Consider the following 16,186-nt stretch of genomic DNA (forward strand, 5'->3'; position numbering starts at 1 on the left):
AAAATAGCAGTTAAATTCTTTTCTAATATTAATTGACATCAGAGTTTCTAACATGCCTAGGAAACTGATGCTATAATTTATAGTAATTATAATTTATAGTAATTTATATAATTTTATATAATTTATAGTAGTTTATAATTTACTCTATATTTCTATTAGGAAATATGCTTTGATTTAATTTTTCTGAATAGCAAAGCAATAAATGCTTCTATATAAAAATCAAACTGTCAGAAATGTTTACTTTAAAAAATGATCATAATAATATACATTTAACACTTGCAACAAACCCAGAGAAATACTATTATGCTCATTTCATAAACAAGAAAACTGAAAACTTCTCTAACTCTAACAGTAGAAAAGCAATAATTCTTAGAGATAAGCTATAGTATTCTAGAATTTTGTTTCTATATTTTAGACAAAAATTAACTGAAATTATTATACAATATGCCAATAAATGAACAAAAATTAGTTAAGATTCAAAGAACACAATGATGTATTAATAACACATGATGTTTTTACTCATGAACTCAAAAATCAAGTGTCCCACATATATAAACATGCTTTAACATTATGAATGTTTGTATTTATTTATACTATCAAAAAACCAAGGAGGAAATTTGTCAAGAAGCCTTCCAAATGTTCTAATAACAGAAGTTCTCAACCATATTATAATCATCCAGGAGTTTCAAGACTAATGTTTGGTGTTCTTTCCACACTTATTGTGACAATTATATCATATTACATACATAAACAGAATCATTATCTTGTACACTTGAAACTAATAAAGGGGTGTGAGTCAATTATACCTCAATTAAATAAAAAAGAGACCAGAGTCCCCTCGTCTCTCTCTCTGTACCAGAACTGAAAGAAACAAATTTGCTGCGTAAGTTGGCAACAACAACAAAACTAATGCCTTGCGTCCTGTTACCATATCCCTCAGGTACCTGACACATGAACTCAATTAAAATTTTCTACATTTCTCCACTACCAGTCCTCAAAGGGGAAAGTTCTTTTCTCAATCTCCACAGTATCAAAATATTCCCTAAAGGCCCTACTCATGTGCTTCACATTTTATTAACCTACTTTTCCAATTGTAAATTACAGCCATTCTGAATATGTACAGCATTTCATATGTGTGTTCTTTCCTTATGTCACAAACCTAGAGCAGCAGGCTTTAGAAGTCTCACAGTTTGGTGAACTTATGGATGATGGGGGGAGAGACAGACAGGGACTTTGGAAAGATCGTGATACATGCTGTACTTAAAATGGAAAACCATCTTTGCACGTGTTTGTTAGCCATCTGTATGTCTTCTTTGGAAAAATGTCTGTTTAGTTCTTTGGCCCATTTTTTGATTCGGTCATTTATTTTCCTGGAACTGAGCTGCAGGAGTTGCTTGTATATTTTTGAGATTAATTCTATTTCAGTTCCTTCATTTGCTATTATTTTCTCCCATTCTGAAGGCTGTCTTTTCACCTTGCTTATAGTATGCTTTCCTGTGCAGAAGCTTTTAATTTTAATTAGGTCCCATTTGTTTATTTTTGCTTTTATTTCCAATATTCTGGGAGGTGGGTCATGGAGGATCCTGCTGTGATTTACGTCAGACAGTGTTTTGCCTATGTTCTCCTCTAGGAGTTTTATAGTTTCTGGTCTTACATTTAGATCTTTAAACACATGAAAAGTTGCTCAACATCACACATTATCAGAGAAATTCAAATCAAAACCACAATGAGGTACCATTTCACACCAGTCAAAATGGCTGCTATCCAAAAGTCTACAAGCAATAAATGCTTGAGAGGGTGTGGAGAAAAGGGAACCCTCTTACACTGTTCGTGGGAATGCAAACTAGTACAGCCACTATGGAGAACAGTGTGGAGATTCCTTAAAAAACTGCAAATAGAACTGCCATACGACCCAGCAATCCCACTCCTGGGCATACACACCGAGGAAACCAGAATTGAAAGAGACACATGTACTGCAATGTTCATCACAGCACTGTTTATAATAGCCAGGACATGGAAGCAACGTAGATGTCCATCTGCAGATGAATGGATAAGAAAGCTGTGGTACATATACACAATGGAGTATTACTCAGCAATTAAAAATAATACATTTGAATCAGTTCTAATGAGGTGGATGAAACTGGAGCCTATTATACAGAGTGAAGTAAGCCAGAAAGAAAAATACCAATACAGTATACTAAAGCATACATGTGGAATTTAGAAAGATGGTAATGGTAACTCTGTATACGAGACAGCAAAAGAGACACAGATGTATAGAACAGTCTTTTGGACTCTGTGGGAGAGGGCGAGGGTGGGATGATCTGGGAGAATGGCATTGAAACATGTATATTATCCTATGTGAAACGAATCGCCAGTCCAGGTTCGATGCATGATACAGGATGCTCGGGGCTGGTGTACTGGGATGAACCAGAGGGATGCGATGGGGAGGGAGGTGGGAGGGGGCTCAAGATGGGGGACACGTGTACACCCGGGGCAGATTCATGTCAATATATGGCAAAACCAATACGATAATGTAGAGTAATTAGCCTCCAATTAAAATAAATAAATTTTTTAAAAAATAAAATTAACATCTACAAAAGAAAAAAGAAATAAATAATTATTCATATTTTCTATTTAAAAATAAAATAAAATGGAAAACCAAAAGAACCTATTGTAAGCAAATGGAACACTGAACAATGCCAGCCTGCATGGGAGAATAGAAACATGTATATGTATGGCTGAATCCCTTTGCTGTTCACCTGAAACTACCAGAACATTGTTAACTGGCTATATCCCAATACAAAAGGCTTTTTGGAGTCAAAAAAATTAAAACCAAGAAAAAAAAAAGGTTGCACAATTCGGTATTTGTCTCTCTATGCCATCAGTTAAGTTCGGTTCAGTTGCTCAGTCGGTCCGACTCTTTGCGACCCCATGAACCACAGCACACCAGGCTTCCCTGTCCATCACCAACTCCCAGAGTGCACCCAAACCCACGTTCATTGAGTCGGTGATGCCATTCAACCATCTCATCCTCTGTCGTCCCCTTCTCCTCCTGCCCTCAATCTTTCCTAGTATCAGGGTCTCTTCAAATGAGTCAGCTCTTCGCATCAGGTGTCTTTAAGGATGGTCTCCTTTAGGATGGAATGGTTGGATCTCCTTGCCGTCCAAGGAACTCTCAAGAATCTTCTCCAACACCACAGTTCAAAAGCATAAATTCTTCTGCGCTCAGCTTTCTTTATAGTCCAACTCTCACATCCATACATGACCACTGGAAAAACCATAGCCTTGACTAGATGGACCTTGGATGGCAAAGTAATATCTCTGCTTTTTAATATGCTATCTAGGTTGGTCATAACTTTCTTTCCAAGGAGTAAGTGTCTTTTAAAATTTCAAGGCTACAGTCACTATCTGCAGTGATTTTGGAGCCCCCAAAAATAAAGTCTGACACTGTTTCCACTGTTTCCCCAACTATTTCCCGTGAAATGATTGGACCAGATGCCATGATCTTCGTTTTCTGAATGCTGAGCTTTAAGCCAGCTTTTTCATTCTCTTCTTTCACCTTCATCAAGAGGCTTTTGAGTTCCTCTTCACTTTCTGCCATAAGGGTGGTATCATCTGCATATCTGAGGTTATTGATACTTCTCTTGGCAATCTTGATTCCAACTTGTGCATCTTCAAGCCCAGCATTTCTCATGATGTACTCTGCATATAAGTTAAATAAGCAGGGTGACAATATACAGCCTTGACGTACTCCTTTTCCTATTTGGAAACAGTCTGTTGTTCCATGTCCAGTTTTAACTGTTGCCTCCTGACCTTCATATAGATTTCTCAAGAGGCAGGTCAGGTGGTCTGGCATTCCCATCTCTTTCAGAATTTTCCAGTTTGCTATGATCCACACAATCAAAGGCTTTTCAATAGTCAGTAAAGCAGAAACAGGTGTTTTTCTGGAACTCTCTTGCTTTTTCAATAATCCAGCAGATGTTGGCAATTTGATCTCTGGTTCGTCTGCCTTTTCTAAAACCAGCTTGAACATACTTATGTATAAAATAACGAAGAGAGATGTCGTCTACTTCTCACTGAGCAAAATTATCAACTTATAAGATGCAGAGTTATTTTTCTAGGTCTAATCTAGGTAATCAAATTAGCTACAGGCTTAGAAATATCTCTTCCCAGAACAGCCCAGAGAAAAGAGTAGCATAGTACACAATGTATCTTAATAATATTCACTAGTTTGGAAGTACATAGGCCCACAGAGTAATGAAAATTTTCCTTTGTTAATATACAGCTATCAATGATATTATCTTTTATGGGATTTTTACTGTTTTTCAAATTACCAGCTAAAGGTAAATAATCTAAAAGTATTCCAATTGCAACAACAGAAGTTAGAAGAATATGAAACAAAGCTTTCAACTTCCTTTCTATTTGATAGATATTTTTACAATAAAAATGACTAGCTGCTTCAGATAAGTATTTATATTACTTTGTTTCTAAAATTCCTAGAGAAAACAATATGCTAAAGTTTTACAGTATAAAAATTAAATTGATTTTCTGATCTGTTACTTCCAGGTCATGTAGTCCATAAATGTTTAAACACTGAATGTGAACATAATCATCAGTTATCTGAAAATACTATTGCTTCTGAAAATTTTCCATCTGCCAACTAATTAATTTTGACATGCCGGGTGAAATCTTTGCTTATGCCATTCAGTTCAGCCCAGATAACCATCTTGTGAAGCTCACAGACAGTAAACTTCCTTTCCAAGCTCATAAATCTTTCGTGCATAAGAATTATTCTTTAACACAACAGACTAGTTCCAATAGGAAAAGGAGTACGTCAAAGTTGTATATTGTCACCCTGCTTATTTAACTTATATGCAGAATATATCATGAGAAACGCTGGGCTGGAAGATGTACAATCTGGAATCAAGATTGCCGGGAGAAATATCAATAACCTCAGATATGCAGACACCACCCTTATGGCAGAAAGTGAAGAGGAACTCAAAAGCCTCTTGAGCAAAGTGAAAGAGGAGAGTGAAAAGGTTGGCTTGAAGCTCAACATTCAGAAAACAAAGATCATGACATCTGGTCCCATCACTTCATGGGATATAGATGGGGAAACAGTGGAAACAGTGTCAGACTTTATTTTTTTGGGCTCCAAAATCACTGCAGATGGTGATTGCAGCCACGAAATTAAAAGACGCTTATTCCTTGGAAGGAAAGTTATGACCAACCTCAGTTCAGTTCAGTCACTCAGTCGTGTCCGACTCTCCGCGACCCCATGAATCACAGCACGCCAGGCCTCCCTGTCCATCACCAACTCCCGGAGTACACTCAAACTCATGTCCACAGAGTCGGTGATGCCATCCAGCCATCTCATTCTCCGTCGTCCCCTTCTCCTCCCGCCCCCAACCTTTCCCAGCATCAGAGTCTTTTCCAGTGAGTCAACTCTTCGCATGAGGTGGCCAAAGTATTGCAGTTTCAGCTTGAGCATCAGTCCCTCCAATGAACATCCAGGATTGATCTCCTTTAGAATGGACTGGTTGGATCTCCTTGCAGTATAAGGGACTCTCAAGAGTCTTCTCCAACACCACAGTTCAAAAGCATCGATTCTTCAGCGATCAGCTTTCTTCACAGTCCAACTCTCACATCCTAGACAGTATATTATAGAGCAGAGACATTACTTTGCCAACAAAGGTCCGTCTAGTCAAGGCTATGGTTTTTCCCGTGGTCATGTATGGATGTGAGAGTTGGACTGTGAAGAAAGCTGAACGCCAAAGAATTGATGCTTTTGAACTGTGGTGTTGGAGAAGACTCTTGAGAGTCCCTTGGACTGCAAGGAGATCCAACCAGTCCATTATGAAGGAGATCGATCCTGGGTGTTCATTGGAAGGACTGATGCTGAAGCTGAAACTCCAATACTTTGGCCACCTCATGCGATGAGTTGACTCACTGGAAAAGAGTCTGATGCTAGGAAGAATTGGGGGCGGGAGGAGAAGGGGACGACAGAGAATGAGATGGATGGATGGCATCACCAACTCGATGGACATGAGTTTGAGTGAACTCTGGGAGTTGGTGATGGACAGGAAGGCCTGGCGTGATGTGATTCATGGGGTCACAAAGAGTCAGACACGACTGAGCGACTGAACTGAACTGAAGTATAAAGCAATCACAGGAAAAAATAAGAAGAAGACATGTTCAAGAAAAAGAAAACTTCACAAAATTCCCTCTGAGAGCTAGTTGTAGATGCTGCAACAATGAAACCACAACGGGCACTACTGCGAAAAGGAAACCTCTAGAGATTGTTTTACGTCTCCTGAGAAACAGCACAACAAAGGCGAAAATCTGAATTGGAGGGTTCAGAGATAACCTTTAAGAAATTCTGAAGAAAGCAGAACAAATATAAAGTGAGAAAATCTAAGAAAGTTAGAGAACCAGACTAGTGAGCCCAAAGCCCAAATATGAATTCTAAAAAGCAAGAACAGAGAAATAAAGGAAAAGGAATTATCAATAAAATAATTTAAGGAAATTTCCCAGAACTGAAGGAGGCAAATTTTTAGGTAGTAAGAACTCACACTGGACACGGTAGATGAAAATAAACCTAAACCAAGGCAAATCACTCTAACTTTAGAACAATGAAAACCAAGATCTAAAAGATTCCAAGAGAGGGAAAAAAAACAACAGGTTATCCAAACACAGATCAGAAATTAAAATAGTGTTTTAATCACCAACAATGGAAGCTAGGAGAAAAATGGAACAATGCCCTCAAATTCCTAAAGAAAACATAAATATTCCAGCCTAGAATACTATTCCTAGCACACAACCAACCAACCAAGAACACAGCAGAACGTTCATATACGTGAGATCTCAAAACTTATCCTCCATATGCCCTATCTCCAGAAGCTTCTGGGGCCAGGCTCCAGACATGAGGGAGTGGACCAAGATGGTAAAGAAGGCGCGCAGGACAGCATCTGGGACCAGGTGGAGAAGGAAGCAAGCCATGAGGCTCCAGGAGGGAGTGCAACCGGGGGCTGAGGAGAACTACGAAACAGCTGAGGCTTTGGGAAGTCTTCACAGAACATTTAAAACACATTTCTAAAGAGGCAATTTATGCAGTTATATTACCACTTCCCTTCCCAACTATCAGAAGTCAGGGGAAAAAAGGTCATTCGTCTGAGAAATTAAGTCAAAGAAGCTCATGATTTGGAATTACCAGGCCAAGGACTACAAAGCTAAGGTCGAGAACAAAATTTTCATACAAAAAACAAGGACATCACACTTCCTTGCTGATTAATGATGTTGAGTATCTTTTCATATATTTGTGAAACATATGACCCCTTTATTTAAGTCTTTATTCAAGAAAGGCCAGTGCAAATCTTTTGCCTATTTGCAAACTGAGTTGATAATTTTATTAGTAGTGAGTTGCAATCATTTCCGTACATGTTGGAAACAAGTTGTTTTTTATCAAATACACATTTGTAAATATTTTCTCCCAGTCTGTGACCTGCCTTTTCATTTTCTTTTTTAATTTCTATGAAGTCCAATTTGTCATTTATTTTCCTCTTCTACTTTGGTATCATATCTAAGAAATCCCTACTTTACCCAACATCATAAACATTTTCTCCCTAATTTTCTTCTGAAGTTTTATCATTTTAAGCTCTACATTTAGGTCTATGTTTCATGTCAAGTTATTTTTCATATGCCTGAGGTTTTTTTCCTCTCTTCATGGATATCTAAATATTCCAGTACCATTTCTTAAAAGGATCACCCTTTCCACATTTAAATTATATTGCTGTATGAAATTAATTGACCATGTATGTGTGAGTCTGTTTCTGGATTCCATAGTGTTCCAATAATCACTATGCTTACCATTACACCAGTGTTACCCTACCTTGACTACTGTAAGTCTTTATATCATAATAAGCCCTCCAACTTTGTTACATTTAAGACTTTCTATGCCATTTACTTTTATTGAGATATATACACTAGTCTGAAAAACACTGAAATTAATTTAAATACAAGAGGCATTAGACTTGAAGTAAGGTTAACATCACCAACATGGAGATGGTGAAACATATTTAAGACACAATCATTGATGTAAAACTAACAGAATTTAAGGATTCTTTAGATGCATGGATTAAGGGAACAGAAGTCTAACACAATTTATAAATTCTGTTTTGAATGATTAGCTATACTGTAGTGCCATAATTGGAGAGGGCAACCCACTCCGGTACTCTTTTGTCTGGAAAATCCCACGGACAGAGGAGCCTGGTGGGCTGCAGTCCACGGGGTCACTGAGAGTCGGACATGTCACGACTAAGCGACTTCACTTTCACTTTTCACTTTCATACATTGGAGAAGGAAATGGCAACCCACTCCAGTGTTCTTGCCTGGAGAATCCCAGGGACGGGGGAGCCTGGTGGGCTGCCGTCTATGGGGTCACACAGTCGGACACGACTGAAGCGATTTAGCAGCAGCAGCAGCAGCAGTGCCATAACTAAGAAAAGGAATACAGGAAAGGAAATAATGGGCTTAGCTTGGAGCCTGTTTTGAATTGTAAGGATTACAGGACTTTCAAGAAGACCTATCTAACAGATTACTGATTATCTGAGTCTGAAGCTCAGAGGAGGAATAGCGCTGAAGGACAAAAAATTATGGACTTAGTGGTAGTCAGTAAGTAATCAGTACAAAAAACCAAGGTAATGGGCAGAAGCATACAGAAAAGGTAAGCAAATATAAAAGAATATCCTGGCAAGGGAGAACAAGATGAGGAGGAACAGGTGGATATGGAGTACCTCTCCCTCCACTGATACATCAGGAACACACCTTCAGACACAGAAGTGCATGCAGAACACCAGCTGAGAACAGACAGGAGGACCTGACCAGCAGAAAAGAATATATAGAACCATGCAAAACTCAGGAGGATGAAGGAACTAGGGGGAAAAACCGAGTGTTAGTAGGACTGGACCTGCCCTTGGCGGGTAGGGGAACTGAAGCAGGGGATCTGATCCCCACATCAGGGCCATTGTCTGGGTCAGAGCAGAAACATTTAAGGCTGAGAGTGAGACAGCTGATCTGTGGCAGGCTAAATGGAATGAGAATCAGACAGTCCTTGCCGCAGTCATATATACCCCCGACAGGGACACAGGTCCCCTGAAAGGCGCAGTAGCTGGGAGCTGGACTTTAGGGACTGTGGCGCAATCCCAGGGCGAGGGCTGCTGTTGACTGTGGACAGACAGATTGAGGGGATACGAGGAAAGAGATTATGGTGGGAAATGCCTGTGGAGGAAAGCTAGGCAGCCATGGAAGAAAGGCGGTACTGCTGAGTCACACATACAGGGTGGAGCCATCACTATAGCCTCTCTCCCCACAGGCCACCATCAGTAGCTGAACCGTAGAGAAGCTGGCCCACCAAACGTCTGACGCCCTGAACTACACAGCAGGACCCACCCAGGGTGCTCCTTTAAGTGCCTGACCCATCAATCTACGGAGTAGTACCTGACCCAAGGGGGTCCCTCTATGTGCCTGACGCCCAGAAAAACAGAGAAGGACCCCAGGCAAGGAGGCCCTCTAAGTGCCTGAACAGGTAGAGCTATGGAGAAAGACTGGCCAAAGAGGCCTTCTGATCACCAGCTACAAGAGGCTCAAAAAAAGACTCTGAGAGGGCCATAACTCCTGCAGCTGAGGCAGACCATGTCCCTGCACACTTGGCGCTGCCAGGGTCCCCATAAGCGAAGCAAATGTGTCAACTTCATGTTCAACCCTCACTGGGGCAGAGCTGCCACAGGCAAAAATAATCTTCCGTCTATGCATGTAGGGTCACTTCACTCCTGTCCAACTCTGCAACGCTGCAGACTGTGGCCTGCCAGGCTTCTCTGTCAGGGGGGATTCCTGAGGCAAGAACACTGCAGTGTATTGCCAATACTGGTTGCCATACCCTTCTAGAGCACTGCATTTCCTGCTGCCCTAGCCACCAACTCCCCTGAGTGCCTGATGCTGCCAAAACCCCTGCGACTGAAACAGCTGCACCACCTCTGCACCTGGCCCTCACAGAAGCAAATCCAAGTCTTCCAGGGGATCCCTGGGAGAAAACCCCAGTGGACGACACAAATGCAGAGATGGAAATAAAACCACAACTGAAACCCAGGGGCAGTGTGGCTAAGGAAGAAGATACAAAACCTTCCCACCAGCTGTACAAGCTGCAGGTTAAATCCACAGGATCAACTACGCAGTGTGTCTGTGGAATATATAAAGGTCATTGAGAGCTCCCACGAAAGAAAACATACTAATTCTGATAGCTGTGGACACTGGAGGCAAGAACACACAGGAGTAGGACCAGATTAGAATCTGAACTGCTCACACAGTAGGTCGAGAGACCAGCAGAGTGTTGGAGGGCATCCTAGGGAGGTGAGGTGGACTGTGAGTCCCAGGGAGGGAAAGGACCCTGATGGCAGTGACTCAAGAAAAACATTTATTACTCTTACCTTTTCACTGTTCTGTAGATGCTTTTGGATTTTTCTTCTTTTTTATTCCCTGTTTTATGCCTCCCCCTGATATAGTCGTCGATTTTATTGGCACTCAGTTCAGTTCAGTTCAGTTCAGTCGCTTAGTCGTGTCCGACTCTTTGCGACCCCATGAATCACAGCACGCCAGGGCTCCCTGTCCATCACCAACTCCTGGAGTTCACTCAAACTCATGTCCATCGAGTCAGTGATGCCATCCAGCCATCTCATTCTCTGTCGTCCCCATCTCCTCCTGCCCCCAATCCTTCCCAGCATCAGACTCTTTTCCAGTGAGTCAGCTCGTCTCATGAAATCTAATTGTTTCTGAGTTTTCTTTTTTTTTTCCTCAGTCACAATTTTTATTGTTGTTATAAACCACTGGCTCTATGTTGGGCTTTTGCAGTTCTGTGGACATTTTTTTTCTTTTCTTGTTAATTTTCATTTTTAACTTTTTAAACCTATTCTTATTTTTTCCACATTTGTTTGATTTTCCTACTGTTCTTCTCCCCATGCAGTTAATCTTTAATGTATATAAACCTTTCAGTTCAGTTCAGTAACTGTGCACATCTATTCTTTCTTTCCTTTCCTCTCAGCATATTATTTAGTTTTATTTTCACTACTTTATTCAACAATTGGCACCTTGCTTTAATTTTGTTTTCTAGTTTGTGCTTTACTTAGTTTTGTTACTAACTGGTAGAAATAACTTGGTTTCCTTTGTTTGCCAGGTCAATCTATCGTACTTTATTTTTGTTGGATTGTTTTGATTTTGCTTATGGGTATATATGTATATGTGTATATTCAGTCACACCGTTTTTTATCAACATCTGCCTCTACATTGGGCTTTTGCGATTCTCTGGAGATTTCCTTTTTTTTTTTCATTCATCTTCTTTTTTTTTCTCATTTTACAATTTTTTTATTTTTTAACCTATTATATTTTTTCTCCACTTATTCCTTTGTCTTTCCTACTGTTCTGTTCCCCTTGCATTAATCTTTAAAGTATATAAATCTTCTTTATCTACCTCTATTTAACTTTGAATATCAGTTCTTTCCTTCTTTTCTTTCTTTCCTTTCCTCTCAACATATTTGTTAGTTTTGTTTCTCCACTTGGCACCTTGCTTTAGTTTTGTTTCCCAGTTTGTGCCATAGTTAGCTGGGTTCTTAACTGGTAAATATAATTTTTTATTTCCTCTGTTCGATGGATCAATCTACTGTACTTCATTTCTATTGGACTGTTTTGACTTTGCTCATGGGTGTATACAGATACGTGCATATTCCATTATTTTAATTATTATTTGTCTGATTTTCTAACTACCATTTGTCTGGGGTTATTCTTTGGTTTCTTGTTTTGGAGTATTTGTTTTAATCTCAATGTGGTAACATGATGATAACCTCTTGATGAAAGTGAAAGAGGAGAGTGAAAAGGTTGGCTTGAAGCTCAACATTCAGAAAACAAAGATCATGGCATATGGTTCCATCCGTTCCATTCCACTCCGTTCCGTCGCTCAGTCGTGTCCGACTCTTTGCGACCCGGTGGACTGTAGCCTACCAGGCTTCTCCGTCCATGGGATTCTCCAGGTAAGAATACTGGAGTGGGTTACTGTTTCCCTCTCCAGGGGATCTTCCCGACCCAGGGATCGAACCCGGGTCTCCCGCATTGGAGGCAGACGCTTTAACCTCTGAGCCACCAGGGAAGCCCCCATCACTTCATGGCAAATAGATGGGGAAACAGTGGAAACAGTGTCAGACTTTATTTTTCTGGGCTCCAAAATCACTGCGGATGCTGATGGCAGCCATGAAATTAAAAGACGCTTACTCCTTGGAAGGAAGGTTATGACCAACCTAGATACCATACTAAAAAGCAGAGACATTACTTTGCCAACAAAGGTCCGTCTAGTCAAGGCTATGGTTTTTCCCGTGGTCATGTATGGATGTGAGAGTTGGACTGTGAAGAAAGCTGATCGCCGAAGAATTGATGCTTTTGAACTGTGGTGCTGGAGAAGACTCTTGAGAGTCCCTTGGACTGCAAGGAGATCCAACCAGTCCATTCTAAAGGAGATCAATCCTGGGTGTTCACTGGAAGGACTGATGCTAAAGCTGAAATTCCAATACTTTGGCCACCTCATGCGAAGAGTTGACTCACTGGAAAAGACTGAGATGCTGGGAGTGATTGGGGGCGGGAGGAGACAGGGACGACAGAGAATGAGAAGGCTGGATGGCATCACCGCCTCGATGGACGTGAGTTTGGGTGAACTCCAGGAACTGGTGATGGACAAGGAGGCCTGGTGTGCTGTGATTCATGGGGTCGCAAAGAGTCAGACACGACTGAGCGACTGAACGGAACGGAACCGAATGCCGTAACAAACCACATGTTCCTGATCAGAGATCAAGCCCTAAGTCTTTGGAGTGGGAGCACTGAATCCAAGACTCTGGACTACCAGAGAACTAACTCTGCTACTGCTAAGTCACTTCAGTCGTGTCCAACTCTGTGCAACCCCATAGACGGCAGCCAACAGGCTCCGCTGTCCCTGGGATTCTCCAGGCAAGAACACTGGAGTGGGTTGCCATTTCCTTCTCCAATGCATGAAAGTGAAAAGTGAAAGTGAAGTCACTCAGTCATGTCCAACTCATCACGACACCATGAACTGCAGCTTACCAGGCTCCTCCGTCCATGGGATTTTTCAGGCAAGAGTACTGGAGTGGGTTGCCATTGCCTAGAACTAACTCTAGGGAGTATCAAATAGTGAAAACTCACACAAAGAAAAAGACTTGAATAAAAGACCCAGCATCACACAACCACCAGTAGCATCCTGTGCAGGACACCTCATCTACACAACAAACAAAACAAAAATACAAACCCAATAATCACCATACAAGATTACCATCTCTCTCAGCCTTGACCACCAGAGGAAAAACAAACAAACAAAAAAATTCAGCACAAATCTCGCCCTGTACAAAGCTTACACAAATCACTGAACCAACCTTAGGAGGGCTGAGACCAAGAGGAAGAAAGAAATCAACCTTGAAGCTTGGGAAAGGTGACCTCAAACACAATAATTTAAAAAAACTAATGAAAAGGCAGAAAAATACTACACACACAAATGAAGGAACAAACGAGAAACACAGAAATCCAAATAAATAGGAAATAGGCAAACTACCTGAAAAAGAATTCAGAATAATGATAGCAAAGATGATCAAAAACCTTGAACACAAAATGGAGAAAATGCAAGAATCAATTAACAAAGACCTAGAAGGATTAGAGAATAGACATACAAACAACACAATTACCGAAATCAGAAATACTCTAGAAAGAACCAATAGCAGAATATCTGAAGCAGAAGAATGAATCAGTGATCTGGAAGATAAAATGGTGGAAATAACTTCTGAAGAGCAGAATAAAGTAAAAAGAATGAAAAGAACTGAAGATAGTCTCAGAGACCTCTGGGACAATATCAAACGCAGCAACATTCGAATTATAGGGGTCCCAGAAGAAGAGAAAAACAAAGCGTATGAGAAAATTTTTGAAGAGATGATAGTTGAAAATTTTTCCAACTTGGAAAAGGAAATAGTCAATCAAGTCCCAGAGGCACAGAGTCCAACACAGGATAAGCCCAAGGAGAAACATGTCAAGACACATACTACTCAAACTAACAAAGACTAAACACAAAGAAAGAATATTAAAAGCAGCAAGGGAAAAGCAACAAGTAACATACAAAGGAAACCCCATATGCTTAAAAGCTGAATGTTCAGTGGAAACTCTGCAGGCCAAAAGGAATGGCAAGATATACTTAAAAATACTGAAAGGGAAAAATCTACACCCAAGATTACTGTACCCAGTAAGGATCTCATTCAAAATTGATGGAGAAATAAAAACTTTCAGACAAGCAAAAGTTAAGAGAATTCAGTACCAACAAACCAGCTTTGCAACAAAGGTTAAAGGGACATACGTAGTCAGGAAATACACAAGAAGAAGAAGATTTATAAAAACAAACTTCAATTAAGAAAGTGGCAATAGGAACATACATATCAGTAATTACTTAAATGTAAACTGTTTAAATGCTCCAACCAAAAGACACAGACTGGCTGAGTGGATACAAAAACAAGACCCGTATATATGCTGTCTACAGGAAACCCACTTCAGACCTAAAGACACAAATGCAGAAGAATACACTTTCTTCTCAAGGGCACATGGAACATTCTTCCGGATAGACCACATCTTGGGTCACAAGTCAAACCTCAGTAAATTTAAGAAAATTGAAATCGTATCAAGCATCTTCTCCTACCACAACGCTATGAGGCTAGATATCAGTGACAAGAAAAAAACTGTTTAAGAAACACAAACACATGAAGACAAACAACACGTTTCTAAATAACAGGTTACTGAAGAAATCAAAAGGGAAATCAAAAAATTTCTAAAACAAATGACAATGAAACACGACAACTCAAAACCTATGGGATGCAGCAAAATATTTCTAAGAGGGAAGTTTATAGCAATACAACCATACCTCAAGAAACAAGAAAAACATCAAACAGACAACCTAACTTTACACCTAAAACAACTGGAGAAACAAGGACAAAAAAAAAAATTAGTAGAAGGAGTGAAATCATAAAGATCCGAGCAGAAATAAATGAAAAAGAAATGAAAGAAACAATAGTAAAGATTTATAAAACTAAAAGCTGGTTCTTTGAGAAGATAAATAAAATTGACAAACATTTAGACAGATTCATCAAGAAAAAGAGAGAAGAATCAACAGAATTAGAAATGAAAAAAAAGGTTACAACAGACAATGCAGAAATACAAAGGATTATAAGAGACTATTAAGAACAAATATATGACAATAAAATGGATAACCTGGAAGAAATGGACACATTCTTAGAAAAATTCAATCTTCCCAGACTGAACCAGGAAGAAATAGAAACTATGAACAACCCAATTACAAGCACTGAAATGGAAGCTGTGAACAAATATCTCTCTAAAGACAAAAGCCCAGGAACACATGGCTTCACAGGTGAATTCTATCAAACATTTAGAGAAGAGCTAATGCTTATCCTTCTAAAACTCTATGAAAAAACTGCAGATGAAAGAACACTTCCGAACTCATTCTATGAGGCCACCAACACCCTGATACCAAAACCAGACAACAACACAGAAAAAGAAAATTGCAGGCCAATATCACTGGTGAAGACAGATGCAAAAACCCTCAACAAAAGTTTAGCAAACAGAATTCAGCAACACATCAAAAAGCTCATACACCATGATCAAGCTGGGTTTATTCCAGGGATGCAAGGACTCTTCAATATATGCAAATCAATCAATGTGATACACCATATTAAACTGAATGATAAAAATCATATGATAATCTCAACAGATGCAGAAAATACCTTTGACAAAATTCAGCACCAATTTATGATTAAAACTCTTCAAAAAAGGGCACAGAAGGAACCTACCTCAACATAGTAAAGGCCGTATATGCTAAGCCTACAACAAACATTATTCTCAATGGTGAAAAACTGAAAGCATTCCCCCTAAGGTCAGGAACAAGACAAGGGTGTCCACTTTCACCACTATTATTCAACATAGTTCTGGAAGCCCTAGCTACAGCAATCAGAGAAGAAAAAGAAATAAAAGGAAGCCAAATTGGAAAAGAAGTAAAGTTCTCACTGTCTGCAGATGACATGATACTGTACAT

At 39.8% G+C, this 16,186-nt stretch overlaps 1 protein-coding gene across 4 annotated transcripts in view; it reads right to left on the reverse strand.

Moving 5' to 3' along the window:
- DYNC2H1 (dynein cytoplasmic 2 heavy chain 1) overlaps window positions 1–16,186 on the reverse strand; it is a 460,552-nt gene that overhangs the window by 290,264 nt on the left and 154,102 nt on the right. The gene's annotated exons all lie outside the window — the stretch shown is intronic.

This window comes from Moschus berezovskii, chromosome 14 (genome assembly GCF_049115385.1).
Source record: "Moschus berezovskii isolate FMDL1 chromosome 14, NW_MosBer_1.0, whole genome shotgun sequence".
Classification (NCBI taxonomy): Eukaryota; Metazoa; Chordata; class Mammalia; order Artiodactyla; family Moschidae; genus Moschus; species Moschus berezovskii.